Here is a 21,296-nt window from a genome sequence, read left to right on the forward strand (position 1 = left end):
CCATCCACATGGTCTGAATATCAAAACTACTTAACCTGCTATAATCCGTACAAAATAGAGCGACTTGCTCTAGAACAGGTAACTCCCAATTTGTGCATAAAACAGATCAAACTTGATATTTCTCTGAAGTCATTAACTATTTGTCATTCCATTTCCCTTTTATGCTTATTTCATAGATATCATTACATTACCAGGCCATCTCCATTACTTCTCGAAGCACCCTCACATATTTCGCACCGCTTATATAACCACTGCAGCTTGTAGCATATACACAGAACACAAGCCTTCAATTCATCAGCGCTTCTATGTGCAATCGTTTCCCAATATGTTCGCGTCCATTTGCGATCACTATCCATTCCATGATCAGTTCCACGTATCATATTCTGTTTTATTTGGCATTTGTGTTTCATTCATATACTTTTCAATGATTATACTGTGTATCTTGAACTTATGAGTTGTTACCTAAAAGTTCACGGAACATAAATAGCATGTGCGAACTGGATGTGGGCGTCGCGGCACCATAGCGGTTCCCCATTGAGTCAGTGCACAAGAACGTCTGAAATTTCGGACGCAAGACTCCGATTTTCCAGACTTTTTGCCGTGACTGCAGGTCCGAAACGGCATTAATCGATGCCTCCACTGCCGCCGTATTGATTATCTCGCCGCCGTGGTAAACGCAAGGCCTAGCTGCTTCAGCGTTCGCTATTAAGCTTCTTGCCGTTCGGCGCCGTGTTTTTCATTGAAAGAATTCGCCGCTGTCAGCAATGGCACTGATTCCGCCTTTGTTGTCCTCGCGATTGGCTTCGAAGCGCGGAAAGCACGGCGCTTTGCATAATGCTGGCTCCCGAAGGTCAGCTTCGCCTCAATGCAGCAGTGTTATGCGGTGACGCATATTAAGCGTGGGAGGGGGCAATTGTCACGGGACATGGTATGTATTCCTTAATTATACACTCGTCTACCCGCCATCTCATGTCCTAGTACGAGCACCGATATGCCTAATAAGTGTACGGGCAGGCCTTTTTGGATGTGCCTGTGGCGAATGGAGCCCTTAGTGGCAGTAAAAGACATGCATCCATTTTTTTCGAACTGTCCGATTTTACGGACATTTTCGCGGCCCCTAGGGAGTACGAAAAATCGGGAGGTTGACTGTGCAACTGACGAAGAGCATGCTTCAAATGGTCCGTGGGGCAAAGGCGTGGTGGAAGGAGTATGAGAACGTATTAAGGAATGAACGGGAAGGGAAGCCTGCCACCCTCATCCAAGCCAAAATAAGCTGTCATTTGTGTCCTTCAGTCCTGATCTTTTGCTCCTTGCCTTCACTCATTCAAGCATGAACCAACTAGCCCAAGCAAGGGTTTTACTTAAACTCTGTAAGGCAGTGAAACGCAACACTGAGGCCTTGTGCACAGGCTGAGAGTATGTCAGGACAGTTCAGATTGACACACTAGCTGCTGAGAGAGAATCTCACTTGTGACAAAGTTCGGGCCTCATACCATTGAGCTTGCTCTCAGTTGATAAAAATAGCCGATATTGGAAAACATTTGATTCTGTAATCATCTCCTTTCTATTCATACTTGGGAACGTTCGGCTCGATTTGCAATGAGTTTGACAATTTTTTCAAAGGTATTTTATTCGCTGCGCATTTTACTTACCCCTCCATTGTGATTTCTTTTTGGTTAAAGTAAACAATACTATTCAAACTGGATTAAGTCGTTCTTTAGCATCGGACAACATGGTGTCAGCCTTTCTTGACGTAAAACAAAGCTCTGTGTCACTCAGGGAAAGCCTGGAAAACTCAGGGAATTTGTAAATGTCAACTTGGTAGACACCCTGGTGAATGGTCTGCATGGTGCAGCCATCTGGCGGCATAGAGCTCAACCACACACAGTAGCAGTAACAAAATGTATTCGTCTTTGCTGCTGGTGTAAATTTTTTGCAGGAGTATAATCGTTAACACGTTTTTGTAAATGTTTAAAATGTTTTACACTTGGTTAGAGAGCCCTTTGTTTGGCTGGTTAAGGTCTGCGCCAATGGGTGGCTGTACCGTAGAGACTGATCAGGCAGCTCACGTACGTCTGCGCTAAAGTTCCTTCATCAGCTTGAGTTTGTGCCTGCACCGTTCCGTCGAAACGCCCAGTTAGTCTGGGGTTACCGGAATACGAAACAAGTTCGCCGCTGCGACAGAATGCTCGCAATGTATGCTGCTTCGATAGCTCTCGCTTGGGATCGACTGCCAAGCAGCTGGCGGAGTGTTTCGCGAGGCTTCGCGCGCGTGCTCCTAGGAAAACGGAAGTTAACGACACGACATGCCAGCGTGACGCAGAGCCAGTGACGGCGGAGCTTAGCTCTGATCACTCGGCGAACGAGTTGAGGAGAAAATGCGTAACTATGGAGGAGGGTAACTTGTGATGATCCGTAGCTCTCTTAATACGAGATGTTTCACACAAATTGTGGTGCAAATGATTGGCTTTAGCTGTACCCTATGCGTCTACAAAATTTGTCCGAACCGCTTAAAAGGCCCTTTAAGCAGATGCCCCATTTCATTCCTTTCATCACTTTCCACACTTCCATGAAAAAAAAGCTACAAGCAAACTTGCCGTGGCTTTATTATTTGTGGGCTTTATAACGGTTGTGGTCAACAACAGCAACAAAGAAGGCACCTTTCGATTCCTCTCGTCTGCACTCGTGGGCACGCAACAAATCGTGAGCGGCAACGATAGTAGCCACGTTTACACGGATACATTAGAAGTGTACTCTATTCATACGTTGACGCTTGTAACACAGCTAAGATATTTGCCCACCCTAGGCGGAAACATGCTGTATTAGGATAGTAGTGAAGACAAATGTCGCAGTTTCCGCAGCATGCCCGCCATGTGTTTCTAGCTCACTGGCAGCTAAGCGCACTCATTTCGGTTTCTGTCCCCCCAAAGTGGACATGGCTACGTTATTGTCGCAAACTTGCTGATATTAACAATATTATTACCGATACGGAAGAAACTGTTTCAATGCGCGTATGTACTCACAAGAAGAAAAAAATTACGTTCGGCGCGTTCGGCTTGCTCCTCCGGCCGCCATTTTTGTTTTGGTGTCCTGCACTGTTACAGCGGCAGCAGCCCGTTTGTGTCCCGTTTGTTGACCTGTTGCCATCCTGCATCAAATGCGTGATGAAAAAAAATTTCTTTTTGCAGGAAATTTAATGCGCATAATTGTCGCACCCTTCAATTTACGTCAATCTCATTTTGACAGAAAAGTGCGAGGAGGAGGAGGAACTTTATTATAGGAGAAACCGTTGCGCGGTTTATTCCTGGGTGGTTCCCTCTGACAGGGCTCCACTGGCGGTCGCAGCTCGCCGGGCCTGGTCGAGGGTCGCCAGTGGGCTTCCCAGGTCCAGTTCGGAGAGTCTCGCCTCCCAAGACCACGTAGTGAGTGTGTGTGTGGTGACTCGTGGCGAAATTGCGTCGCCCGGACGGTCGGTGCATTCGTGTGTTATGTGCGCGAGTGTCGCTGTGTGGTTGCTACACCAGGGACAGGTCCGGGACGTATAACTGTCTGGGTAGACTGCGTGTAGACGAGACAAGTGTGGGTATGTGTTAGTTTGCAGGCGGCGCCAGTCCCTTGCCTGGAGTTTATTGAGAGCTTTGTGTGGGGGAGCGTATTGCGTTCTTCCGAGCCGTTTGACCTGTAGTATTTGTTGACCTGTCGTTAATAACTTGTGGGTCGCTCATCGGTCTGTCGGGGGCTGAAGAACGCTGTGGTCTGCCGCTCGGCTAGTGAGACCTCGAGCTGCGCAGTTCGCCTCTTCGTTGCCTCGCAGGCCTTCGTGCCCGGGGGCACCAGACGATACCGTGGGTCCATTTTAGTGTGCGACCCAGGATTCGAATAAAAAAAAAAAGGAAAAGCGGCAACAAATCGACAGAATTGAAAACGAGGCTTAAAAAGCAAGGCTCTGCACCAATACATCATTTATTTTTAATCATGTTTTTATTTTGTAACAACTTTCGTGACAATTTCTAAGAGATTTCTTTGGTGGTAATGTACATGTGGTCATTTTGCTCGATTGCCTTTATAGCCAGAATTTGTTGCAAGTAAGTGCATTTCTGCCATGGCATTCAGTAAGTTGTGGTTTTCTTGGTTTCATGTTGATCTTGGTCATCATGGTTTTATATCAACAATGTGACACCAAATGCTGGAGCAAAAGTGCAACATTTTTTCACTAAATCTTAGTTGAAAGTTTATTGCCTGTCCTGTGTGCTGTCTCATTGCCCTTGTTTTGTTGTGCTATGTATTTTACATTTTTGCCCTGTATATGTGCTACCATACCCTGAGCCTTTTATATTTTTTCTAATAGTGCAGCGTGCATATCAACCCATCTTGGTTTCAACCAAGAGCTCTTGATTGAAACGATAGCTATAAGAACTTGTAACCGTGTTGAAAACCATTAACTAGCTTTGCTTTTCTTTTTTTCCAGGCAAGCTCGTGAAATGGATGCTGGTTAGCTGAAGGCAAGATGGAGTGCTACGCTCGAAAGGCGTGAAAGCGTAATAAACAGCTTGGTGCACCTGGCTTCAGCTGTTACATGTAAAGTGTGCCTCTGTGGAGGAAGCACATGTTTGACATCTTTGTTGATTTTTCCTATATCCCTCTGCTTATTGGTAGTGAAATATGTACCAGTATTTGCATGTACACAGTGCAGCAGCATGGTAGGCTTGAGCGATTCCTTCTGCCATGAGGGATAACAACAGACAGCGCTATCTTTTCAGAAACTTGTTTGCAGTTCATGCAACGTAGTCACCTCCCCCTACAGTATTGCTTGTAATAGCATTCAAAATACATGCATGTCACACAGAATGATGATTTAAGGCTCCATACATTTTGTAACATGCATATCGCTTCACAATAATGCTTTATTTAGCACATCTGGCTCTCTAGTGCATGCTACCGCAAGGACATGATTTGTGGGTGGGCAGAGCAAGGGGAAGCGCTCTATGTTTGTTGGTCACAATCGCCTCAAATGGAAAGCTAGTTATGTATCAAATACATGTCGTGTAGAAGTAGTAAGGGGAATTAAAGTGCTCGAGAAGATACTTTGCCGTAGGGGAGGACCGAACCACATCTCCGCGTTGCATGTGCGGTGCCCTACCCACTGAGCAACGTGGCACGATCCCCCCGGCATCTTCTATACAATATTAGCCCTGGGAGCTCAAGGCCAAGGCACCAGATGTGGAAGGCCTTTTTACTGCAGGTGTCACTTAGTGTATTTTTCTTCTTATATGGAGCCAACCTGTGAAGGGGAGTTCTGCAGCAGTTTTCATGTAGCGGTGAAGACTGGTGTGCTATGGGGCGGCTGAGGTAAATGCAACACAACGGGTGTCTTATTCTCGAATCTGCTTTGAAATGCAGTGATCAGTGATTACCAAGGTTACCTTGCATTTATCTCATTATTATAGACAACTTGCATCCATTATTTTTGCTTTTCACGTCGCACCTTGCAGTCTCCCTTTAGAGGCCAGCTGAGTGTACACCTGTGGCAATAAAGGCTGCCTCAAGCGTTCGCCAGCTATGGCACTTCTGTGGGAGTTGCAAAGCAGTCGTATGACCAGGGCATCCATGATCAGTCACCATACAAACAGATGCATATTAGTCCATGTTAAAAGTATATATCACTTGCTCAGAATTACGTACCTCTGCAACACATTATGTTCCCTTCAGGAGAGGGTGAGGATAATGAGCTGGCCACCCGATGATGCGGTAACGGTGGCTTGATGATTACCACGGTGTAAGAATATTATGAGAAATGTGTGAATGGCACCCGTTCCAGCATACCGGTTTTGCGTGCCCTTCAGACAGTTTCCGTAAGATGGCATGTATCATGTGGGGGCCATAAGCGAACGAACACAGCAAAAGAAAGACCGAACGCGAAGTGCGCGATGGAAGACGCGAGCCACAATGGGCGCATACCAATGAGAGCGGCCCCTTCAAATGATGTGCGCGCGGGAAACAGGTGTAACGCGTACCCGCGCAACCGCTTGTTTCATATTATCGTCTGCTCGCGCTTGTTCCTATTGTCATGGTGAAAAATAAATTGGTGAACATGTCCATAAAACAATTCACAATGTAATAAACCGTGCAAAAGCAACACACGTATACCAGCGCAAAGCATAGAGGTGCTCGCAACTGCGTGCGAAGAGCGCGAACGATGAGGTTGATGAGGCTTCACCCTTTAGAACGAGCTGGCGGCCCCTGAACATAAGGTGCATCAAAAAGAAATAGGCTATATGTACAAGTCAGGAACCTGATGTTCGATCTCTACTATATGTCACCACTCCAACAGTCATCGTTATAAAGCTAAATAGGACACAAATTAAACGTAATGCGAGCCTGTGCTTCATCATGGTCAAGAAACAGAACAGTTTTATGAAGTTGTTCAATTAGCAAAGAGAAAGGTGCGAACGGTATACTGTAGTCATTGGCGATATTTATTGATTTATTTTTATTTATACGATACTGCAGTCCCAAATGGGGGCCCGAGCAGGAGGGGCAGAATACATAAGTATTTACATATAATCATCAGCCTGGTTACGCTCACTGCAGGGTAAAAGCCTCTCCCATACTTCTCCAACTGCCCCGGTCATGTGGCCATGTTGTCCCTGCAAGCTTCTTAATCTCATCCGCCCACTTAACTTTCTGTCGCCACCTGCTACGCTTCCCTTCCCTTGGAATTCAGTCCGTAACTCTTAATGACCATCGGTTATCTTCCCTCCTCATTACATGTCCTGCTAATGCCCATTTCTTTTTCTTGATTTCAACTAAGATGTCATTAACTCGCGTTTATTCCCTTACCCAATCTGCTCTTTTCTTATTCCTTAACGTTACACCTATCATTCTTTCCATACCTCGTTGCGTCGTCCTCTATTTAAGTAGAACCCTTTTCGTAAGCCTCTAGGTTTGTGCCCCATACGCGAGTACGGGCAAATTACTTGCGTAGAGTACTCGGTGGTGTAGAGGTAGAGCATCCGCCTCACGTGCAAGAGGACCGTGGTACGAATCCCGGTGCCGTGCAATTTTCCACCGAAAAAAAGAAATCCGCGTGTTGAGGAAATTGCATAAACGGGCCTGGAGTAAGCCTGATCGCGGTGACCAGAACCGGTAACGCACTCCCTCACCAGAGCCGGATTAGCCACCCTGGTGCAGTACTTGGCAACAACCTCCTATATGAGTACAATATTTACATATACACGTATATATATCAGGCACGTACCCAAGGGAAGACCGCCCCTCCCCCCCGAAATTAAGCGGCTGCCTCCCACGCCGCCACTCACACGCATTCCTAAAGCGCCGACAAATCTGTCTACTCGGCGATCAACATTTTGCTGCCTTTTACAGCGACAGCAGTGTATGACTAACTTCCGTAGTTTTTTTGGCGTCCGTTAACAAAAAAAAAAAAATCATGCGGGCCGATCCTGGTGATACCGCAAAAAGGGTCCAATGTCAATGGCACATACCCCTGTGGACTCCGGAACCTATAAAGCGCCCTTCAGAAACTTCGGTATGGGTTCACGTATGGGGAGTGCTTAACGCCTGCTTCACCTCCACCGCGTGTCGGCCCGGCATTGCTCTACCTTCTGGATGGACCCACGTGTGGGGCGCGCTTAACGCCTGCATCACTTCCACCGCGGGTCGGCCCGGCATTGCACTTCCTTCGGGATGGCCCCACGTATGGGGAGTGCTTAACGCCTGCTTCACCTCTGCCGAGGATGGGCCCGGTATTGCAGTATCTTCGAGATCGGCTTACATGTGGGGAGTTCTTAATGCCTGCTTCACCCCCACCATGGGTCGGCCCGGCATTGCACTACCTTCGGCATGGACCCACGTGTGGGGAGCGCTTAACGCCTGCTTCACCTCCGCCGTGGGTGGGCCCAGTATTGCAATATCTTCTGGATTGGCCCAGGTATAGGGAATTCTTAATGCCTGCTTTCACCTCCGCCGTGGGGCGTCCCGGTGTTGCACTATCTTCGGCATCGGCCCACGTAGGGGGTTACTTAACGCTTGCTTCACCTTTGCCGCGGGTCGGCCAGGTGTTGCACTACTTTCGGGATTGGCCCACGTATGCACGGTGCTTCACGCCTGCTTCACCTCCGCCGAGGGTCGGCCCGGTGTTGCACAATCTTCAGGCCGGCCCACGGCGGAGGTGAAACACTTAGCTTTTCGTTTGAGAGCGTTGACTGTCGTCAGCTTTCGCTGCCGTTCCATCTTCACAGAGTGGAACGATTAAGTTTTTCACTCCTTTTGGATAGCGGTAGTTATTGGCATCTCCTGGGGTGTGGAGGCCAGCTTTGTCATCGATTCGGTGCCCGCACGATTAACTCCAGATGAATTTAGTTGTCACGATTTATTGCAGCAGGCAGGGTATAGTTTATTGTTTTAATTATATTCTATTTTATTTATAATGCCCAACACAATTTTTATGTCGCCATCTATTCAACGATCACGCACATCGCTGTTGCTACGTTAGTTCAACTTTGTTTTTTTACACTGTTCCAGGGCCAGGAAGGAGACTCGATTCATAATCAGCTGGTCTGTATGCTAGTGGAACGAGTTGTGGCCTGAGAAAACGCCAATTGCATTGAACGTTTCCTTTTGCTTCATTATTTCCTCGAGTGACGGCTCGCCGCGACGCTGGCAGATCATCGGAACCATACATCCGCAATATGGTTTAGATAAGGTGAAAAATATTGCGAAACAGCGTCCATCATCTGACCTTGCAATAAACTTTCAACCCATAAGCAATATGACTGTCACCTCTTACCTCGTCTAATTTTTCCTTAACTCTACAGCACTTTTTGTGCAAAATTGGCAACTGGAAACAAGAGTCCCAAGAAGATGAGAAATTAAGCGATCTACTAAAGGAGAAAGCCAAGGCAACAGCCAAGCAGGGAGGAAAAGCGAAAATTGTTTGTGAAAATATTTATGGATCAACATCTTTTTATTTGAAAAGAAAGTAGAAAAAACGCCGCCGGAACTGGAGAATAATTAGGTGTGTTTTGAAGGACTCTTCTACAGTGGGCCTCTTCGATTTTCGGAGTTCTGGCAGCCCGCTAGTTCCGGTTTTTATAGGGAGTCACGTGGGCTGGGATCCCAAGACAACCCGAACCTGCCCGAAGTTTGCAAAATCGAACGCTGGTACAGCTAGCTGGCTAAATGTAAACATGCCACCAGCATGGCAGCGCCGGCCTCGCCGGGCTGCTTAGATCATAGATCAACGGCCTGCAGTTCGAGCACATATCGGTTTCGAGCTGCCACCTAAGCATACGACGGAGAGACGGAGTGAACACGGGCTAGCTGCAAAGCCTTCGCTAACTGCAGAAAAAGGAGATATATACATACGCGAGATATGTGAAAAGGAACGCCACCAGACAAAGACGAACCCAAAATGTACCGCAATGTGGGAATGAGCGTCTACAACTTGCTTGGAACACGATGCAGATAACATGCACTCATGAGAGCGCGGCGCGCTGATCACCGCTAATCACTGCCGCGAAGAAACCATCAGCAGGAGACACACACATTTCAAACGGTTAACGACGGCTCGTATCGCGCCGCTTCGCAATGCGGAACGGAGTGTTAGCACCTAAAAAGATAAAGCTAGAAGTTAGCCAATCCGAAGATGACCGTAGACAGTTGACTGAGCGAGGTAGATTTAAGTCCTCAAGCGCCCGCGTTGCAATCCGTGAAGTCCCCGCAAAGATGGCGGCGAGCGCCCCTCGCCTCTTTTAGTTGTCTGGTAGCCAGAGAACTTCCAGAGAGCAGCCAGACCAAAAAATTGGAGGAGGCTTAAGTTTCGCCTTCAAGAGTGGAACGCGATGGCGTTATCGCACCCTGTTCGCAGCGCCCACTCATTCGCTCTGCATGCTCTTGAGTCACACAAAGACGAAACGTGCGCCTGAGCAAGCGGAACGAACCAAAGAACTCGGCGTCTCGGAGGGAAAAACGATCTATGCGAGCCAAACGTTGTGATCGGCACGGACAGCCGGGCCGCGCCATGAAGGCGGACGTGGTCATGGTGCTGACGCCTCGATGGATCGTCCTCTATCTCGCTTGGGAGCACCTCAGACGCATGATTTTTCGCCAGCAGCACGGCACACATCGCAGGGGACGCTTTCCCACCAGACGCGCTACGGCGCAGCGATCGCGTCAGAGGCACCCCGCATGGGAGGCTCCACCTAGGAATCGCGCTGTGAGCGGAAAGAGCATAGAGTTTCTCACTACATTACCTAGAGGGAAATCTGGCGCTGCTGCGCTGTGGTATGCATGGGAATGCCGGTGTATTGTAGATTCGGATTGGCATCGTTCTCGTAGAGACAGGACACCTTGAAGACGCGCTTGGCAAGTACCGTTCCGTCTGTCACAATGATTGATTTTCTACTAAAACAGCACGTGAAAAGCTGTTTTAGCTTTATTATTACGCAAAAACGTGTTTTGTTTAACTATGAGAACTTGTTATCGTGTGTACGACTACATGTTACGTAAAAAGTATCAGCGGGCCGCTAAAGTTGGAGGACAGACGACAAGGTTCGCGCTCGCTTTGTCAGTTGGTCGTCTGTTCTTGCTTTTCTTCGCTTGGTCATGCATCGTGGGTGAGTAAAGATGTAATATGCGTAAATGGAAACATTTTATGAAGATTTTAGTTTGAGAACGCGTTATTTGCGTAGCCATATCCACGTTTCAGACGAAGCCTCTTACAACACCAGCCAACACGGGCCTCGCAGACACATATACCGTCATTCCCATACCGGCAGGGTGCCCCCTTAAGAAACTCCCATAGACGGTGGTGCCAGATTACCCTCTAGGTGTTATAGTGAGAAACTATGGGAAAGAGGAGCCGCGTCGGATGGATAGAGGGATGGATGTTACGAGCGTCCCCTTTGGAACGGGGCGGTGGGTTGCGCCACCAAACCCTTGCTATTATACTGCCTAATGTCCTACCTACACTCTAAGAACAGTTTACACCCTTTGGCTTGCCCCTTCTGCCACACAAAAATAATCGTCATCTGCCTTGATGCGTTTCCTTTCTTTATCGCTGCAAGCCCGGAACTTTCCAGTGACGAACGGCACGCGCGTTATCAGAAGAGGCACTCCAAAGGGTGTAAACTGTTCTATGCTGATAACGCGCGTGCCGTTCGTTACTGGAAAGTTCCGGGCTCGCAGCGATAAAGAAAGGAAACGCATCAAGGCAGATGACGATTATTTTTGTGTGGCAGAAGGGGCAAGCCAAAGGGTGTAAACTGTTCTTAAGTGTAGGCTAAACAATAAAAAAAGAAAAAAGAAAACACTATTGTCACGTGGTGGTGACGTTAAGAACACAGTAGCAATACTGTGATAGACAAAACTAACTTTTATTGGGCGAACCTGTGCCCACAAAACAGGCTACACTTATAGCACAACGATAGCGGCGAACACGGTCGGCGATCGTCGAAAATCTGATCAGCGGGTCAAGCGCGTCGGCTTTTATAGAGCAGTCGTCGAATGTTCCAGACTAATCGTTCGGACCCGCGTGCCTTCCACAAAGTTCTACACCATTCGCGTCAGGCGATTAAATCAGATAACATAACGTTCGGCGACAACAGCCAGCGGATAGAAGCATCGATACCTTTCCAGAAACTTCGGATACATGCAAGCGCGTCCCGCGCTGTGCGATTACAGTTGTTAAGCGGCGAAACGTGGTCGCCCGATAAAGATAAGTACACGTGTCAATACCCCCCTCTTAAAAAGCATCGACCCGATGCTACATACAAGGGAAATAAATTCAAATTCAAATTCAAATTTTATTTTGCCACCATGGTACAGATGATGGCGGGGACCCGTAGTAAAAGCTGCCGTTGGACAGCTTGACAAGGCCACGGGCCCCCACTTTGACAGCAATACAGTGGTTGTTTTTCTTTCCCTTTTTTTTTTCACACACACGAAAAAGAAAAGAAAATACAGGAAATACAGATAACAAAGGAAAAAAAAAATACATATAGCAGAGTTGTTATCCGGTTACAGTAGTCAGCATAAAATCAACAGCATTGTCCTGGCTGGAAAGAAAACTTACAATGATGGTGAAAGAAAGAAGAATTGGGTAGACAAATCACAGAAAAAAAAAAAAAAAGGTTAGGTGTAGTGTAAAAAATACTCGAACAGTTTGTGGCGTGTTGTGTTTTGGAGATCAATATCGTTTTGTGCGAGTTTGTTAAGAAGTCGTGGTAGTTTATTTTCTAATGTTTGATTACCATAGAAAGTTCTGTATGTTTTTACGTTCCATTGTGCTATGTTTCTTGTGCTGTACATTGCATCTCGTTTTTCTAAACCAGCTAAATAAAAGCACCCGTAGCAAAGAAAACAACAACAAAAAATAAGGAATTTCGTGAGCGTCCGTAAAAGGGTTTAAGGCGCACCACGTGGACCACTTCAGATCGTGCGCGGCGCCGCTGTGAATGCGAAATGCCGTCTGGCACGACCTCATAGTCCAGAGCGCCAATACGTCGGATGACCTTGTAGGGTGCGAAATAGCGTAGGAGTAGTTTCTCACTGAGTCCTCGTCGGCGTATCGGTGTCCAAACCCAAACACGGTCGCCGGGCTGGTACTCAACAAAGCGTCGTCGGAGGTTGTAGTGTCGGCTGTCCGTCCTCTGTTGGTTCTTGATCCGTAGGCGGGCGAGCTGTCGGGCTTCTTCGGCGCGCTGGAGATAACTAGCGACGTCAACATTCTCTTCGTCAGTGACGTGGGGCAGCATGGCGTCGAGCGTCGTCGTCGGGTTCCTGCCGTAAGCCAGCTTAAACGGCGTGATCTGTGTTGTTTCTTGCACCGCCGTGTTGTAAGCAAATGTCACGTACGGCAGGACGGCATCCCAGGTCTTGTGTTCGACGTCGACGTACATCGCTAGCATCTCGGCGAGGGTCTTATTCAGCCGCTCCGTAAGGCCATTCGTCTGCGGGTGGTAGGCCGTGGTCCTCCTGTGCCTTGTCTGACTGTATTTCAGAATGGCTTGGGTGAGCTCCGCTGTAAAGGCCGTTCCTCGGTCGGTGATGAGGACTTCTGGGGCGCCATGTCGCAGCAGGATGTTTTCGACAAAGAATTTCGCCACTTCGGCTGCGCTACCTTTCGGCAGTGCTTTTGTTTCAGCGAAGCGGGTGAGGTAGTCCGTCGCCACGACGATCCACTTATTTCCGGTTATTGACGTCGGAAAGGGTCCCAGCAAGTCCATCCCGATCTGCTGGAATGGTCGGCAAGGAGGCTCGATTGGCTGTAGTAATCCGGCTGGCCTTGTCGGCGGTGTCTTGCGTCGCTGACAGTCTCGGCATGTTCTGACATAACGGGCGACGTCGGCGGTCAGGCGCGGCCAATAATACTTTTCTTGTATCCTCGATAGTGTCCGGGAAAATCCGAGGTGTCCAGCGGTCGGATCGTCATGTAGGGCATGCAATACTTCTGGACGAAGTCCTGACGGGACAACAAGAAGGTAATTGGCGCGGACTGGCGAGAAGTTCTTCTTCACGAGTAGACGGTCTTGAAGCGTGAAGGAAGATAATCCGCGCTTAAATGCCCTGGGGACAACGTCGGTGTGCCCTTCCAAATAATCGACGAGGCCTTTAAGTTCCGGGTCCGCTCGTTGTTGTTCGGCGAAGTCTTCCGCGCTTATTATTCCAAGGAAGGCGTCGTCATCCTCGGCATCTTGCGGCGGCGGGTCAATGGGGGCGCGGGATAGGCAATCGGCGTCTGAGTGTTTTCGTCCGGACTTGTATGTTACGGTGATGTCGTATTCTTGTAGTCTGAGGCTCCACCGTGCCAGCCGTCCTGAGGGACCCTTTAAATTCGCTAGCCAACACAAGGCGTGATGGTCGCTGACGACTTTGAATGGCCTGCCATATAGGTAAGGGCGAAATTTCGCTGTAGCCCAAACGATGGCGAGGCATTCCTTTTCGGTTGTAGAATAATTGCCTTCCGCTTTTGACAACGACCGGCTAGCGTAAGCTATCACGTGTTCATGTCCATCTTTTCTCTGGACCAGGACGGCGCCGAGGCCTAGGCTACTGGCGTCAGTGTGGATTTCGGTATCGGCGTGATCATCGAAGTGCGCAAGTACGGGCGGCGACTGCATGCGTCGTTTGAGTTCTTGAAATGCCTCGGCCTGCGGCGTTTCCCACTTGAACTCGACGTCGCATTTAGTTAGCTGCGTCAGCGGCTCAGCGATGCGTGAAAAGTTCTTGACAAATCGCCTGTAGTAGGCACACATGCCAAGAAATCTACGCACTGCCTTCTTGTCGATGGGCTGTGGGAACTTTGCTATGGCAGCTGTCTTCTGCGGGTCGGGGCGGACTCCAGATTTGCTGATGACGTGGCCTAAAAATAGAAGCTCCTCGTAAGCGAAGCGGCACTTTTCCGTCTTCAGAGAAAGTCCTGATGACCTGATGGCCTCTAGTACTGTTGCCAGCCGCCTAAGGTGAACGTCGAAATTTCCGGCGAAGACGACGACGTCATCCAAGTATACGAGACAGGTCTGCCACTTCAATCCTGCTAAAACCGTGTCCATCACGCGCTGGAACGTTGCAGGCGCCGAGCACAGTCCGAATGGCATAACCTTGAACTCGTAGAGGCCGTCTGGGGTGATGAAGGCGGTCTTTTCGCGATCTCTTTCGTCGACTTCTACTTGCCAATAGCCAGACTTTAGGTCCATGGACGAGAAGTATTTAGCGTTGCAGAGCCGATCTAATGCGTCGTCTATCCGTGGGAGGGGGTATACGTCCTTCTTCGTGATCTTGTTCAGACGACGATAATCGACGCAGAAACGTAGGGTTCCGTCCTTTTTCTTTACCAGAACAACAGGGGATGCCCACGGGCTTTTCGACGGCTGGATGATGTCGTCGCGCAGCATTTCGTCGACTTGTTCTCTTATAGCTTCACGTTCTCGCGCCGAAACTCGGTAAGGGCTCTGACGGAGTGGGCGAGCGCATTCCTCGGTGATTATGCGATGCTTGGCGACTGGTGTTTGTCGAATCCGCGATGAGGTCGAAAAGCAGCCTTTGTATCGTCGGAGCAGACTTCTGAGCTGCTGTTGCTTAATCATAGGGAGATTTGGATTAATGTCGTAGTCTGGTTCGGGAGCCATGGTCGTCGGGGTAAATGCGGCGGAATCCGAGAGGACAAACGCATTACTTGTTTCCAGAATTTCCTCGATGTACGCGATCGTCGTGCCCTTGTTGATGTGCTTGAACTCCTGGCTGAAGTTTGTCAGCAACACTTCAGTTTTCCCTCCATGCAGTCGAGCGATCCCTCTTGCGACGCAAATTTCATGGTCTAGCAGTAGACGTTGGTCGCCTTCAATGACGCCTTCTACGTCAGCGGGTGTTTCGGTGCTGACCGAAATAACGATGCTGCAGCGAGGCGGGACGCTCACTTGATCTTCGAGCACACTCAAGGCGTGGTGACCACGAGGGCTCTCCGGCGGCATTGCTTTATCTTCCGACAGCGTTACTGACTTCGACTTCAGGTTGATGATTGCGCCGTGTTGGTCCAGGAAGTCCATACCGAGAATGACGTCTCGTGAACACTGTTGGAGGATAACGAAGGTGGCAGGGTAAGTCCGGTCATGAATGGTTATTCTTGCCGTGCAGATCCCAGTCGGCGTGATGAGGTGTCCTCCAGCGGTGCGAATCTGAGGGCCTTCCCATGCGGTCTTAACTATCTTCAACTGGGCGGCGATGTGTCCACTCATTACGGAGTAATCGGCCCCTGTGTCGACTAAGGCAGTGACTGCGTGGCCGTCGAGAAGCACGTCGAGGTCGGTTGCTCTTTGTCTGGCATTGCAGTTAGGTCTTGGCGTTGGATCACGGCTGCGTCGTGTTGAACTGAGGTTGGAACGTCGCGTCGTCAAGTCGTCTTTCGTCGGTGTAGTTTTGGCTTCCAGACTTCGTCGGGACGGCGGCGTGTCGTTATGTCGTCGAGATGGTGTCTTCGTCGTCTTCGTCGGCGGCGGAGGATCTTCGTCAGTTCGACGAACAGCAACCGCACCTCCATCGGTTGCTGCTTTTAGTTTTCCGGGTATGGGCTCGCAGAGCGGCCCCGGGCTGGGCCAGTGTATGGACGGCGCTGCGGTGACAGGTAGCGGCCTGGTGACGGCGAACGGGACGGTCGTCGAGAGTTCCACTGAGTGGCGGCTAGGTAATCGGCAATGTCACGTGGGCGCTCGCCAAGCTGTGGACGCGGCGCGTTGACGGCGAACCCTCTCAGTCCCATGTCGCGGTATGGGCATCGGCGGTACACATGGCCGGCTTCTCCGCAGTGATAGCAGAGCGGGCGGTGGTCGGGGGCTCGCCAAATGTCCGTCTTCCTCGTATAAGTGCGCTGGCCGACGGGTGGGCGCGCTGGCGGCGGCGGCGGTGGACGACGGAATTGCGGTGTTGCAGGACCTTGGCGCGGTCGCGCAGGGGGGCCTTGACGGCGGGCGACGGCGGCGGCGTAGGTCATTGCTTCCGGCTGCGGTGGTTCTGGTTGCACCTCAGGAGCTCCAAGGGATCGGTGCACCTCTTCCTTCACGATGTCGGCGATAGATGCCACTTGAGGCTGCGACGAAGGCAGGACCTTGCGCAGTTCTTCTCGCACAATGGCCCTGATGGTCTCTTGAAGTTCGTCGGAACGTAGTCCTTGGATGGCATACTGCGGCGTGTGCCCCTGGCGGTTATATTGCCGGGTGCGCATCTCCAGAGTTTTCTCGATCGTCGATGCCTCTGCAGAAAACTCAGCCACAGTCTTCGGTGGGTTACGAATAAGTCCGGCGAAAAGGTCTTGCTTGACGCCGCGCATCAGGAAGCGAACTTTTTTCTCTTCCGACATTTCCGGGTCGGCGTGCCGGAAAAGACGGGCCATCTCCTCCGTGAAGATTGCGATCGTCTCGTTTGGCAGCTGCACTCTGGTTTCTAGTAGAGCTTGGGCTCGCTCTTTTCGCACGACGCTTGTAAACGTGTGCAAGAAGCCGCTTCGGAAAAGGTCCCAAGTCGTTAAGGTGGCTTCCCGATTCTCGAACCACGTCCTGGCGGCGTCTTCCAATGCGAAATAGACATGCCGCAGCTTGTCGTCGCTGTCCCAACTGTTAAACTTAGCGACCCTCTCATACGTTTCGAGCCAGGTTTCCGGGTCCTCGAATGTTGATCCGCGGAACGTCGGAGGTTCCCTGGGCTGCTGCAGCACGATGGGGGATGCTGGGGCTGCCATTGGGGTTGCCTTGTCCACAATCTTCTTGGTCTTCTCAGGTAGAAGTCCGTGCTCCGGGGGCAGCTGTTGAAGACGGCGGCTTGCTCGATGTTCCGGGACGGCGCTGGTATTGTCTTTGCGGTCCGGGCTTGTATTACGGCTTGTCGGGGGCGTCCGGTACATGGACGTAAAGCACCTCCACCAGATGTCACGTGGTGGTGACGTTAAGAACACAGTAGCAATACTGTGATAGACAAAACTAACTTTTATTGGGCGAACCTGTGCCCACAAAACAGGCTACACTTATAGCACAACGATAGCGGCGAACACGGTCGGCGATCGTCGAAAATCTGATCAGCGGGTCAAGCGCGTCGGCTTTTATAGAGCAGTCGTCGAATGTTCCAGACTAATCGTTCGGACCCGCGTGCCTTCCACAAAGTTCTACACCATTCGCGTCAGGCGATTAAATCAGATAACATAACGTTCGGCGACAACAGCCAGCGGATAGAAGCATCGATACCTTTCCAGAAACTTCGGATACATGCAGGCGCGTCCCGCGCTGTGCGATTACAGTTGTTAAGCGGCGAAACGTGGTCGCCCGATAAAGATAAGTACACGTGTCACTATGAACTACCACGCCCAAATTTTCTGATCCCGTATTGCGAACTGTGCTTTTGTACGTCTCCACCTTTTGTCGTTTCCGTACTTCCACCAATCCTCCAATCGCCTCTTACTAATGCCTATTGTGGACATGTTTGCTTTACCACTGCTCCTGCTGAACCCAAGGGCGTCAAGGAGGCCAGTGGTGCCTAAATCGACCGCTGGGTAAGACGTCTTCACATTCTAATAAAACATGCTCCACTGTTTCCCTAGCTTTACCGCAACAAGCACATGCTTCTTCCTTCTTATATCTCGCTTTATAGGTGGGAGTTCTAAGGCATCCCGATCTCGTTTCGAAATGTAATCAGCTTCCCTTTGAGTTACCATAAATTGTTTCTTTCCTGATTTCGTTTCTTTCATTTTAAGTAGCTCACGGCAGGTTTCTGTTCCATTGTCGCCACCTACGAGGCTATTTCACCCTCTCTGGCTTTCCGCTTGACGTTATTTGTTGCTGTGTTGCTCAACCTACTGGCCGCATCCTTGCTGGTAAGCTTCTAATTTTGTTTTTCCTCCACTGTGAATCAATGCTTTTCCTGTACAGATACCTGAACACTCTCCCAGCCCATATACTTTCTTCCATATACCTCGGCCGTTCTTCATGCTCAATTTCACTGCGAGTTTCAAAATTAGTCCAGCCCATATCACCCTGCACAGCTTCATTTGTAGTCTTCCCGTGAGCGCCCCGTGCGAGGCCACCCACTGACCTTTGGTTCCCTTATAGTTCTGATACTACCCCTGATTTAAAGCAAACAACCGCATTTCCAAAAGTAATTACTGGAACCATTACACCTTTCCACATACCTCGGAGGACCTCGTACCTATTGTATCCCCATAGCGCTCTGTGCTTCATTGTGGCTGCATTTCTCTTCCCCTTTACTGTTATGGTTTTCCCTGTGCTTCCAATTATCTATTGCCTTCGGTTATCCATATACAAAGGTATTTATATTCTGTTACCCGAGGTATTTCCTGGCCCTGTATCTCCACTGTCTGTTCACTGTTTTTATTGAATACCATAACACCTGATTTTCTAACACTAAATTAAAAACATAAATTGTTGCCTTCATGTCCATAGATATTAGCCAGACAATGCAAATCGCTTTGCTTGTTAGCTAGCAACACAATGTCGTCCGCATAAAATAAACCTGGGAGCTGCTGCTCTATTTCTGTACCCGCCTGTTTGTATGAGAGATGAAACCCGATATTATTTCCTTCTAGCGCCCTCTCCATCCTCACCATGTGCATCATAAACAGCAGCGGGGATAAAGGACACCCCTGCCTCAGTCCCTTGTTGATATGAACTTTCTGCTTGCTCCTCATCCCTTCCCATTCAACGCAAATGGTATTTTCTAGGTAAATCTCTCTCAAAAGATGTAGACAATCGTCACCGAAGCTTTCCCCGTCCAAAATGTCCCACAATATGTTGCGATCTAAGTTGTCGTAGGCTCCTGTAATGTCTAAAAAGCCCACATACAACGGTCTGCTTTCTGCTTTTGATCTTTCAATACACTGAGCAAGAACAAACAAGTTATGATCCAAACGCCTACCTATTCTGAAGCCATTCTGAAGCTCTCCCGAAATGCCATTATTCTCTGCCCATGCTTGAAGCTTTAATTTGATTGCCTGCATTGCTAGGAGTGTACGGTGAGGGGCTAGTTGGTATGGCATTATGAGAACAAAGAAAAACTGCGCAAAAAAAAGGACAAGACAGAGAAAGAACCACACGACACAGGCGCAGGCATTGCTACCCTGTAGTATATTACCGATGTAACGGCCAATGGTCTATACGAGTGAACTCTGTCTTTCTCCCCCTTACCTTTATAAATTAAATTCATTCTACTTTGTCGCCAACTGTCTGGTATTCGTCTATCTTTTAAAGTTTTTTCCACCGCTTTCACCAGAGCTACCTTACTTTTTGGTCCTAGTTCATTAATCAGCCTAATGGGAACCTCGTCTAGCCCTGTGGCTGTGCGCTTAGGAATTTTTTCTTCCGCTTTCTTCCAGTTCAAAATTTTCAGCAGCAGCTCCTTTCCCACCTGAGTCTCTTTCATGCTCTTTTTTTTCTTTAAGTACAACCTCGTAATTGCCTTGGAAAGATTCGGCTTTTAATTTTCGGATGTAATTTAATGCCGCTTCTCCTATCAGTCTGTTTTCATCATCGTCTAGGATATGTTGTATTGCTGTTGACTTCCTGCCTACTTATTCTATGTGGTTCCAAAATATTCTAGGTGCGGCGTTTTTTTTCTCACGTATTTCTGACAACCAACGTTCCCTTTCACCTTTTAATTTTGCTTGCACCAGTATTTGAACCATAGACTTTTTCTCCCGGTATATTTCCCATTTACTGGCTACTTCATCCTGTGGCAACTGCGCCTTCTTTGCCTGCCTGTGCTCTCGAGATGCTTTCTGTCGTTCGGCGATCTCTTCTCGTATCTCCTTGTTCCATCAGCTTTTCGGTTTCTTTTTTCCTTTCCAACAAACATGTTTCTCTTTCCGTATTTCTGTCGTTATTGCACTTAGAAGCTCACCATAGTCCCACTATATACTTGGCCATTTGCCAAGTTCTTCCTCAGCTCTGGTGACTATATTTGCTATTTGTTCAGCGTTCAAATTTGGACTGCCCATTTTGCGCTCCTTGCTCTCTTTCCCAACTACATATTTTATTTTCAAAATGCGTTTATGGTCACTCCCTCTGTTGCTAAACCCTTCCTCATCGATGACCATTTCTGTCAACTTATCACGAATTCCTTCTGTCATCGGACAGTAATCAATGGTCGATTGCCGGTTTCCCACTTCCCACGTGATCTGCCCTTTTTCACTTAGGCCCTGTATTCACGACGAGGTTATGTTGCTCACAAAGGTCTAGCATTGACTTCCCTTTGTTGTCGGTATAGCCATCTGAATCCTGTATGTGGGCGTTCATGTCACCTAATAGGACAATTTCAGCATCATTCCCGAAACCCTTAATATCAGCGTTTATGCATTCCACAAACTCTTTATTCTTCTCTGTGCAATTATTTCCGGTCCACAAATACGTAACGCCCAGCCAAGTTTTTTTTCCCGCTCATTGTACCTGATAACCAAAGATGCTCTTGTTATTGTGAATTTGTTGTTTTCTATTTGGCTCCCTTATGGATGAGCATTCCGACTCCCCCTCCCTTTCTTTCCGATTTAGTTCTGTTGCACCCTTCCCAAACATAATTCTCAATAACTGGCGGCTCTTGTGAGTCTCTAAGGTGCGTTTCTGTAACCGCATACACCCCATTTATTCGCTATTTAACTGCTCCTCAATCTCTGCCCACTTTTCCTTTCTTCTGCCGCCCTGCATGTTTATGTAGCGTATTGCATGGCGAGCTCTTTTTCTTGCTTTCCTCCTATTTATGTTATCGACGACGATGCTCTTCTGATATTT

The 21,296-nt window shown here is 48.8% G+C and overlaps 1 protein-coding gene across 1 annotated transcript in view; it reads left to right on the forward strand.

Moving 5' to 3' along the window:
* The first annotated feature begins 10,608 nt into the window (after positions 1–10,608).
* The window catches only part of LOC135913374 (chitinase-3-like protein 2), a 303,766-nt gene continuing 293,078 nt past the window's right edge, over positions 10,609–21,296 (forward strand). The window contains exon 1 of the mRNA XM_065445972.2: positions 10,609–10,634. The gene's annotated coding sequence lies outside the window, so the exon portion shown is untranslated. The remainder of the gene's footprint in view (positions 10,635–21,296) is intronic.

The sequence above is a fragment of the Dermacentor albipictus genome, chromosome 1 (genome assembly GCF_038994185.2).
Source record: "Dermacentor albipictus isolate Rhodes 1998 colony chromosome 1, USDA_Dalb.pri_finalv2, whole genome shotgun sequence".
Classification (NCBI taxonomy): domain Eukaryota; kingdom Metazoa; phylum Arthropoda; class Arachnida; order Ixodida; family Ixodidae; genus Dermacentor; species Dermacentor albipictus.